Below are 10,918 nucleotides of genomic sequence, written 5' to 3'. Positions count from 1 at the left end.
GGGCTGTGGGAGCTCCAGTGTGGTTTGCTCGAATCCAGGGTGGTTGTCTCTGAAGCCTCGAAGTTTCTTCTGGCGTGTATGCTGATCCATAGTCAGCCGAAGACCTCACGTGGGTCCTTTGCCCGTCTCTGGAGCTCTCTCTCTCCACCCCACTCCTCTCTGGGTACCCTGCCGTCTGAACTCAGCTGCCTCAGTCTCCCCAGCCTCTCAGCTCCACCTCTTCAGCTCAGAGTGCATCCTGCTTCTCCTGGGTTCTCCCTCCCCAAACATGTTGACTTTGAGATGCCTCTTAACCATCCCAGTGGAGATTCCTTGAAATGTTTTCTGGAAGAATCCCTCCTGACACCCCAGACTTCTCGTGTTCAAGGTGAGTCAAAGACTCAGGTGCATCTCCTACGCAATGTAACATTGCCTATCAAGTGATTGCCTTGACATTTGGAATCTGACTCTGGACTCAGTCTGGCAGCTGTAACTCCTTAAATTATTTCATGTACTGGGTCTTTGATTTGGTTGATGAGCCTCAAAACTTTAGCTTTGTTTCTTCCCTGATCAGGTAAAGGAAAACAATACATTGGTGATTCTGGTTATCCCTTATTTTAAATATACATGGAAGAGACTTTGCTTTTGACTAATGGGCTGCAGTGCTATTTGTTAGTAGTAGCAGCTAAAGTCCTGGCATTGGTGAATGACGTCTTAAAAATATTAGTCAGAAAGTATTTAAGGTATTCTTAACAATAATATCACTCTCACTCGCCAGCTTCTGTATTAGCCAAGACTCTCGCTTGCAAGTCATGGAAGTCCACCTCAAACTAGCTTAAGCAAAAGTCCTAGAAGAAATCCCCTTACATAAGTGGAATTTATAGGCTCCTGTAGCTCAAAAGCTTAAGAGGTGGGGAGGCAGAGCCTGATTCAAACAGTCTTCAGACCTCTCTCCTTCTCTGTCTCTCTCCCTCTCCCTCTCTCCCTCTTAGTTCTCAATCTGGTGGGACCAAGTTTTTGTTGGCCTTAAGGTTTTGACCTGAGAGAGAAATAGAGAGCACTCTTCCCAATATCTCTGGCAAAAGTCCTGTGGGCAAGGGGATCCCAGTTGGCCAGGCTTGGGTCCCCTGTCCGTCCTTGGTGCAGGGTCAGGAGGAGGTCAGGCCCACAGGGTGATAGGACCGGAGCAGCACTGATCTTCTGGGCCCTAGAATTCTTTGCTGTGGGGGCTGACCTGTGCATCGTAAGACATGTAACCGCACCCCTGGCCTCTACCCACTAGATGCCAGTATTAACCTCCCTCCACCCACCGTGACCACAAAAATAACTCCAGGTATTGCCACATGTCCCCTGCTGGGCAAAATCACCCCCGTTGAGAACCAGTTCTATGGAGCGAGAGTAGTTTTCTATGGGAAGAGATGCCGGCTGGGAAAATAGGCCTGTGACCTATTCCAGTGTGTTTTCTGAGCAGAACAGAAGGAGGTGGACCAATTGTTGGGATCTGTTAATGTACAATGAACCACTGACGGGTACAATTTAGTGCAGTGCTTTAATTCTCACAAAATAATTTTGTGACAGGGTACATAAAAATTGGGGGATACCTATGAATGTGTTGGAGATGTTATAAATGTTAATAGCAGGACCAGAAAATTCTCTGGTGTCATGATAAAAACCAGAAACTAAGACTGAAATACCAAGGTCTATTTTTTTTTTTTTTTTTTTGGCTGTGCTGCGCAGCTTGCGGGATCTTAGTTCCCTGACCAGGGATTGAACCTGGATCCCCACGAGTGGAAGCACAGAGTCGTAACCACTGGACAGCCAGGGAATTCCCATACCGAGGTCTATTTTGGCTCAATCTTGTACTAGGTGCATGATCTTTCTTAAATTATTTAATCTCCTTTAATCCTCGACTTTCTTCAATATAAAAAATGATTAATGATGTCAGACAAAACAATAATATATGTGAAAGTCCTGGGTAAACTTTAAATGGCATTCAAATTGGAGGTATTATTTAAACGTACTTTTCAATTAATTGAACATGGACGCTACTTCGGTGACTTCTGAGTTTTTAGAATAGTGCATTCAGGTGTGTTTGGGTTTATTCTGTGACTGTGGAACATGGTATTCTTTTTCTTATTCTCTCTCTTCCTTTTTCCTTCTCTCCCCTTTTTGGTTAACGTAGAGATGTCAATGTTATAAGAAAGAAGACGGTTATTTTTACTTTCTAATATGTTCCAAAAGGCAAAAGAATTGCTCACCTGAGAATTATCAGTCTCTTCTGTTCCTGCTGTTTAAAAAAAAAAATAAGAAAAAAACATTTCCAGTTCATTTAGCTAACTGGTGGGTGAGAGTCTTAGGAATGATCCTGTCCTCAGGAAGGCAAACATTATGTTCCAACAGCACATGGTGTATATGTTTTCAGCTTTCTGGCTTTGTTCCACCTTGGTAATAACCCACCCGGTTAATTCAGTGGGATTTAAGCTTCTGGTCTTTGTCTGAAGAAATCGTGGAACCTAGTCATATTCAAGTGTAGAATATATCCGAGAAACAAACAAATGACCTAATCCCATGTCAGATGCAGGGGCTAAATGATTCATCTCTTAAAAGAGTCTTACAGTCAGTGTTTACTTCCCAAGTGAAAAAGAGAAAATTCGCCTCTTGATGTAAACCAGTTGTAGGAACATTTTCAGAGTGTCACCTTTTGGAGCAAACGTTGTTTGACTTTTGGATTAGATTCGTGATTTTTTACGCAAGACTGTCTTTAGAGTTTTGGGTTCAGAATGCTGTGTTTTTTCCTTTTCTGTTTGTAGAGACAGGCTTTCCTGGGTGACATCTCTTGTTGTGATCACTATTAGTGGATCGTTTTTCATACTCTTGTTTCAAATCTAACAATTGCTGAAATGAACACATACGTTTCTCAACCAGTGAAGTATCTCCTAAAAGGTGCTTTCTTCTCAGCAGGAGGCTTTGGTAACTTCCGGAGAAATTCAGCATTCTTTAAGTCAGAGACTACACTAATAATCACGATTTACATGTGAACATATAAACTACAGGAAATCAGAAAGAGAGGGAGAAGAAAATTTTATGTGCTTGGCTAGGAGTCTTTGAATGTTTATAGTCTGGGAACGGATACTGCGAAAGTCTTTCTGGGATTGACATATATACACTAATATGAATAAAGTGGTTAACTAATAAGAACCTGCTGTATAAAAAAATAAATTTTTTAAAAAAAGTCTTTTCTGTTGTTAGGGAGGGCCCACGTTCCCACCCCACACCCCCAATCCTCAGCCTTGGCTTTGGAGTCAAAATAGCACTCTTCTTACACTTGATAGTATTAGAAGAGATGTTTTTTTTCCCCTTGGCATATTTCTACAGCTGGAAACTAGGGAAGCAAGGAGGCTGATTAATCGCTTTCTAGCTAAGCACATTAATACTATCCTCTTGGCATCTTCCAACAGTTTCTGCTTTATTTTGTCATAAGGACCTATTTCCTTTCTAATGAAATTTTGGTACGACCTTCTTGTGTGAATGCTTCTTTCTGGGCCCTTTGGGGTTTCCTTTACCAGTATTGTTTTTTCCACCAGAGAGTTAATATCGGTGGACTGCAGCAGGCCCTTGAATCATGGGTGAGTTAGAGATGAGATGTATGCAAGCATGTGGGGTGGGGGAACGGAGGAGTCAACCTCTGCTCTTCCGAATATGTCCTCAAATACACATAGCTCTCCATTCATGGTGTATATGATGACTTGGTCATTCCAACTGCTGTTAAGTTTTGAAGGGCCAGTCAACAGAAATAATAATCCAAATCATTCTTCTTATTCAAGGGTGTCTGAGAACTCTGGCCACAACCTAGTTTTTAAAAACATAACATATTAGTGATTAGAATAAAATTCTTTCCCAGGGCTCTTCTAGATAATGCCTCCCTAAATGATGGCTCAGATGTATGAGTCAGTCTCAGGAGCTGACCATTAAGCCACTGGCCAAGCTTCTATTTTTAAGAATCACTAGGAAAAACTGGAAGCAACTTTAGACAATAAAGGAAATACTCTCTGTCCTTTCTTTTTTTTTTTTCCTTGTGGGGAATGAGAAGAGACAGAGTCTTTGATTCATGTACAGCCAAGATCTAGGAATAAAACAAATACAGTAGAACCCTTTCCTAAGTGGTAGGCACAGTTCTAATTCCCACAATTTAGAGATCTGTTCTACATCAAGGTTTTAGTGTATGGGGCTTGTTGTCAACCACACACTATGATCTGTGATATACCTAGGGTTCCCTGCATATGAAAGCAAAACTTTGCAATAATTTATTTTATTGGATTTGAACCCACTAAACACAGCTCTTGAGTTGTGTACACAATCTCATTGTTCTAATAGTAAACATTGTGTCCATTGTCAAGTTTAATTAAAATGCAGTGAACCTGTGGCAACTGTGGACGATGGAATCCATGAACTGATAAATAGCTCTGAGATTGTACACACCTGACGTTTTAAGGGCTTCCTGATGATCAAAGTTCAAGCACATTTAATAGTTTCAGCAGTTGCACTGCTTCGATTTGTGTTTATTTTCATTTCCCCTGGGCAGAACTCTCTAATCTGGGCTTAACTTTTTACACCATACTTTTGAGAGGGGCTTAAATAACCCTATTCTCGTAATAGCAATACTCTTAATATGGAAGATTTTAAAAGTGTCTCTGCCCACTTGAAACAGAATTTCCACTACTGTGCATTTATTCTGTAGATACAGGAAACCCAATTATTGTTTGGAATTGAACTAGGCCCTTGAGGAACGTGAAACTCTCGTTGTTTTCTCCTCCGCCCCCCACCCATCATCAGACATGGGTTTTATTTTATAGAATTAAATAAAAATGGATGATGTGAGTGCAAATAGCTACAGGGAAGGGAAAATCTATTTGTAAGATCTTTACACTTGTGCGTAAATAAGATTGTTCTCTGATTATTTGCTGGCTGTTTATAAGAGAAAATCATTATTCCTGGCTCCTAAGTCTGGAAGTCATTCATACAAGGAGGCACAAAATATTCCAACCGTTTTTATTCCCTCAGTTTTCCTGTGAGTATTCATTCAATATTTTGGCTGATAATACAGTGAAAGAACAGGCTCTAGGCAGTTTTTCTAGAAATCAAGATTTATCTACTTCTTTGGATAATCAAATATTCCTTGCTCAGAAAGGCCTTCCAAGAACAACCTTCATGAAATACTGCTAGAGCCCTCACCTCCCATCTCTCTCCATTTTCTTGCCCTGCTTTACTTTTCTTCAAAGCATTCATCAATACAGGTTATTTATTAACACCCATATTTATCTGCTAGCTTATAAACCTCTAGAACAGCGCCACCCAACAGAAATCCAATGCAAGCCACATAGGACATTAAAAATGTTCTAGGAAACACATTCTAAAGGTAAAAAGAAATAAGTGAAATTAATTATAATAGTGTTACCGACCCAGGCCCTTGGACTCTTTAATCAATAGAAATTGATAAGAGGCCAGACGAGAATTCCAGGCAAGCCGTTATTGGGGCTCGGGCTGCAGCACGAGGGAGTGAGAACAAGAAACAGCTGCCTTTGCACTCTCCCTGAGAGGAGCTGCCTAGGTCCTTAAATGGGGTTATGATGGTGGGGGGGGTGGGGTGGGTCTGTGGGGCGGGAAGGTGGCTAGCTTAGGTGGTCTGCCCACCCGCTCAGTGGTGCTGCATGCAGGGATCATACACAGTCCCCTGCTTTTGCTCCCAGCACCACAGAAATGGCAGTTGGTTTGTGGCCTTCTTGTATCCTATTGTTCATAATTGCCCCAAATGCCCATTCTTGCAGTTATTTTAGTCCCTTAGAGTTTCTTTGTATTCTGTTGCCCAGAGAGATGTTAGCCCAAGTGCAAGCACTCCGGTAGAGGGTCCCAGGTCCCAGCCTATCTCAACAGTATGTTTTATTAAACTTAATACATCCATAATATTATCACTTCAACAACAAATCAGTATAAAATGATTGCTAATGTGATATTTCATTTTCATTTTTTGGACTAAGTCTTCAGAACCTGGTGTCTATTTTGTACTCCCAGCACCTCTTAATCCCAACTGGCCACCTTTCAAGGGCTCAAGGGCCACATGTGACTTGTGGCTGCCATGTTGGACAGCATGGCTCTAGGATGTCATCTCCACATGGTTAATGGCTTTGCTTTGTTAACTAGAGAAAATAAATACTAAGCACATTCTAAGTGCATAGTAAATAGTGAAATAGCAAATGAATATTAAAATTATAATGACCACAACTGTTTAGCCAAAGGTCTGTGTATTACATGTCATCCAGCATGCTGCAATGCCTCTGGTTTTCTCTTTTTCCTAACATTTCTCTCTTGTCTACTACTCTAAGAATATCAAAATGTAAGAAAAGTCACTGTGATCATTTATTCTGCCATTGACCTACTTTTGCTGGGAAAAGCCAAAGGCTATATCCTGTGGTGACTCTTCTGCCCTCCCACCTGTCAGAATGGACCCATTCGAGTCTTGTTTCTGCTTATTGCCTCTCCTCTTAGTTTTGTGCTCCCTCCCTTTGATGAGTTCTCAAGCTCCCTAATCAGCAGTGCTTCATATCATTTTTTAAAAGATCATACATCCCTTAATATTTGGGCAACACCGCCTTCCCTTCTCTTCCTCCTGTCAAGTCCAGTAAATAAAGAATGCATTTGGCACCTTCTTTGTGCCAGATACCGTGGAAGTAGGCACTGCACATACACCTCAGGGCAGTGTAGACGCTGGCCCTGCTTTTGAAGCTCTTTCAGTCCAGTGGCTGAGAAAGACAAACAGTCATTACAGTGATGACACAGGAGAGTGTCATGGCAAAGGCACAGGCTCTGGGAAAAACAGGGTTCAAACCTTGGCACCGCCACTTACTAAGTATATGGGCTTGAGCTGATCACAGTATATCTCTATGCCTTAGTTTTCTCATCTGTAAAATGGAGCTAATAAAAGTATGTACCACATAGTGTTGTTGTAAGGATTAAATTATAGGCGGGTGGGGTGGGGAGAAAAAAAATTATCTACAGGCATACCTTGTTTTTTTACACTTTGCTTTATTGTGCTTCAGAGATATTGCGTTTTTTACAAATTGAAGGTTTGGGGCAACCCTGTGTCGAGCAAGTCTGTTGTTGCCATTTTTCCAATGGCATTGGCTCACTTCATGTCTCTGTCACATTCTGGTAGTCCTTGCACTATTTCTTTTTTCTTTTTTTTTTTTAATAAATTTATTTTTATTTTTGGCGGTGTTGGGTCTTCATTGCTGCACACGGGATTTCTCTAGTTTCGGCGGGCGAGGGCTACTCTTCGTTGCGGTGCGCAGGCTTCTCATTGCGGTGGCTTCTCTTGTTGCGGAGCATGGGCTCTAGGCGCACGGGCTTCAGTAGCTGTGGCTCTCGGGCTTAGCTGCTCCGTGGCCTGTGGGATCTTCCCGGACCAGGTCTTGAACCCGTGTCCCCTGCATTGGCAGGCAGATTTTTAACCGCTGCGCCACCAGGGAAGCCTTCCTTGCACTATTTCGAACTTTTTCATTATTATTTTTGTTACAGTGATCTGTGACCAGTGATCTTTTTTTTTTTAATTTTTATTTATTTATTTATTTATTTATGGCTGTGTTGGGTCTTCGTTTCTGTACGAGGGCTTTCTCTAGTTGCGGCAAGTGGGGGCCACTCTTCATCGCGGTGCGCCGGCCTCTCATCGTGGCCTCTCTTGTTGCGGAGCGCAGGCTCAGTAATTGTGGCTCACGGGCCTAGTTGCTCCGCGGCATGTGGGATCTTCCCAGACCAGGGCTCGAACCTGTGTCCCCTGCATTGACAGGCAGATTCTCAACCACTGCGCCACCAGGGAAGCCCGTGACTAGTGATCTGTGACGTTACTACTACGACTTGTTGCGGGCTCAGATGATGGTTAGCATTTTTTTAGCAATGAAGTATTTTCAATTTTATTTTTTAAGTATTTTTAAATTAGGGTATATGCATTGCTTTTTTAGACATAACGCTATTGTACACTTAACAGTATTTTTAAATTAGGGTATATGCATTTTTTTTTAGACATAATGCTCTTGCACACTTAACAGTGTAAGCATAACTTTCATATGCACTGGGAAACCAAAAAATTCACATGACTCACTTATTGCCATATTTGTTTTATTCCAGCGATCTGGAACTGAATTGACAATATTTCCAAGGTGCCTGTGTATATCACCATTGCACCATTATACTCTTGTAAGGAGATGACCTTGGATCATTGCCAACTGTGGTTAAGAGACTGGAAGAGTGTCTGGCATTAGCATATTTCTAAGTGTTAGATATTATTATTATTATCCATATTGGAAGAAGATGGCCCTTTGGGAGAATTCAGGGGGCACAGCAGCCCAGACAGTGAAGGGTCAGATGACATTTCCTGGAGGAAACCCCATCACCAGTGAAGCCTGATGAGGAGTTTAAGGGGGAGGGAACAACATTTATAAAGACCTGGAAGCAAGAGCTCTTACGGCAGTTTGAGGAACTGAAAAAAGTTAAAACTGCCTAAAACGCAAACCCAAAGGCCTCTGAGGACCAGGTAGAACATGTGAAACTGTTGATATTCGACACTTTTCAAACTATAAAAATGAAGGTTATTTATGGTTTAGCTTAATAGTATGGCTAACGTGAGCTGTGTAAAAAAAAAAAAAACAAACCAAAACAAGAGCGAGCTCCTTAATACACGGTGTGTCGTGGGACACCGGGTCTCATCGGGACACCTGCTGCCCCTCGGCTGGGAGGGCTTGTGGGGAAGAGAAGAGCTGGGCCCAGGTGGCCTGGGTGCGTGGCCGGCTGCAGGTGCCCTGTGGGACTGAATATACTCGGCGGTGCCCATTTTAAAAGTCCAAAGGGTGAATTTTATAGGTGGTTTTTTGATTTTTAAAATGTTAGCTCAGATTTTGGGGAGGGGGGCACAGTAGGGACCACAGCATTTGTCGATCAAACATGGCTCCTTAACTACTAGCTGGTAATCTGCAGCCTGAGTTTAGACCTGGGGGCCGGGGGGTGGGGGCAGGAATGAGGCTGGACTTCCGAGTCCAAGACTTTTTCTTAGCAGTGAATTACTGAACATTTTCCCCACTTTCTCTGGCCCCGCCTGCTGCCATCACTGTTCAAAGTCATTTCCTTCTGAAGCCCTCCAGTGTCTTCCCACCACACTTAGAATCACATTCAGACTCTACACCCCGGTTTATAACTCCACCCGATCTGCCCCGGCCACCTCCCCACCCTGCATGGTGTTCCTACTACACTTAATTTTTTTATTCCTGAAACCCACCAAGATCATTTTGGCCTTGGGGCTTTTGCACGAGCTATTCTGTCTGCTTGAGATACTTGTCTTTCAGACAGTCCTAAGACTGGCTCTTTCTCATTCAGGGGTTGGCTCAAATGTCACATCCTCAGAGAGGCTGTGTTGGAGGTCTCCAAAACCACTTCCGGATTTAAGGATTTGCTAGGAGGACTCCAGGACGCAGCATGGCCGTGATTTTTACAGAGAAAGGACACAAAGGAAAATGGGCAGTCAGCAAATATCCAGTGGGTGGGTGAGTGGATGGATGGATGGATGGATGGAGGATTTTACCTGTCCCGTTGCTCAAGGGCAATGCTTACTCCCCCATCTGTACTGTCTTAAGACTTCTCTTTCAGGCTTTTCTCTTTGGCCTGTAGGTACCAACACGTGTACCCGACACATGTGCCGAGCTGAGAGGCTGATTTCGTGAGTGAGAACAGTTGGATTTTATCCCGTCCTTGACCAGACTTCAACTTTGCAGACTGCAGTGTTTTCGGTTTATCTCGTAGCTGTGTCCTAGCATCCCCCTGCCCTTCAGCCTCCCTCTCCTCCGTCATCCCTTTTATATCAATGGCATTATCCTTCTCTGGCTGAACTGTTTACACACACACACACACACACACACATTTTATAAGCACTGAAGCAGTAAAAAAGCAGAACTTTGACCCATACTCTGTCTATATTTCATGGGAAACCTTTCCAAAGAGATTCAGCTGAAAAAGTTTCTAAGAAACTCCCTCATTCCTCCCTCCCTCCCTCCCTCCCTTCCTTCCCTCCCTCCCTTCCTTCCCTCCCTTCCCTCCCTTCCCTCCCTTCCCTCCTTCCCTCCTTCCCTCCTTCCCTCCTTCCCTCCTTCCCTCCTTCCCTCCTTCCCTCCTTCCCTTTATCCACTTTTTTTTTTTCACTCATAAAACTCTCTGAGCCAGGCACTTTGTCAGGCATGGGAGACAGGTGTGAACAAGACAAACACCTGTGGTTTTTATCCTTAAAATCTGGCTTTCAGATGCTGCGGGCATGGACACTAAGAGGTAAGGAAACAGCAGGCGGCAATCATTTTGTAAAAGGTCCCAGAGGTGAGGAAGCTGCTGAGGTTATAACTGTTGGCTGCCCTACTCTGCACTGAAAGTAAGGCCACGGGTGCCAGGACTGGCCGTGTGAGGAAGTAAAAAAAAAAAAAAAAACCTCTTTCCAGCTAAGAAACTTAAACGAGCACCGCTGTGTCCAGCCCTGCTCGTTCAGCCTGTGTCTGGAGCTCAGTTTCTCCACCTGAGGATGGCGCTCTCCCAGGCTGTGTCGCTATGGGGTGTGTTTTCTACTTTTTTTTAGTGGTTGCCCTGGAATTTGCAGTATACACTTAACGTACATGTGCATTTACTCACATTTATAATTGATCCAATCCACTGCACCACTTCACAGGTAACACCAGTACCTTAACAAACAATCCTAATTCCTCCCCCATCCCTTGCATCGTTGCTGTCATTCTCTTCACTCATGCATAAGCGCGCACGCATGCCGGCATACATAACTGAATACATTGTTGCTATTATTATTTTGAACAAGCTGCATCTGTTAGATCAATAAAGAATAAGAAAAATAAAGGTTTTT

This window comes from Eubalaena glacialis, chromosome 13 (genome assembly GCF_028564815.1).
Source record: "Eubalaena glacialis isolate mEubGla1 chromosome 13, mEubGla1.1.hap2.+ XY, whole genome shotgun sequence".
Lineage (NCBI taxonomy): Eukaryota > Metazoa > Chordata > Mammalia > Artiodactyla > Balaenidae > Eubalaena > Eubalaena glacialis.
Note: the sequence above shows the minus strand (reverse complement) of the source record.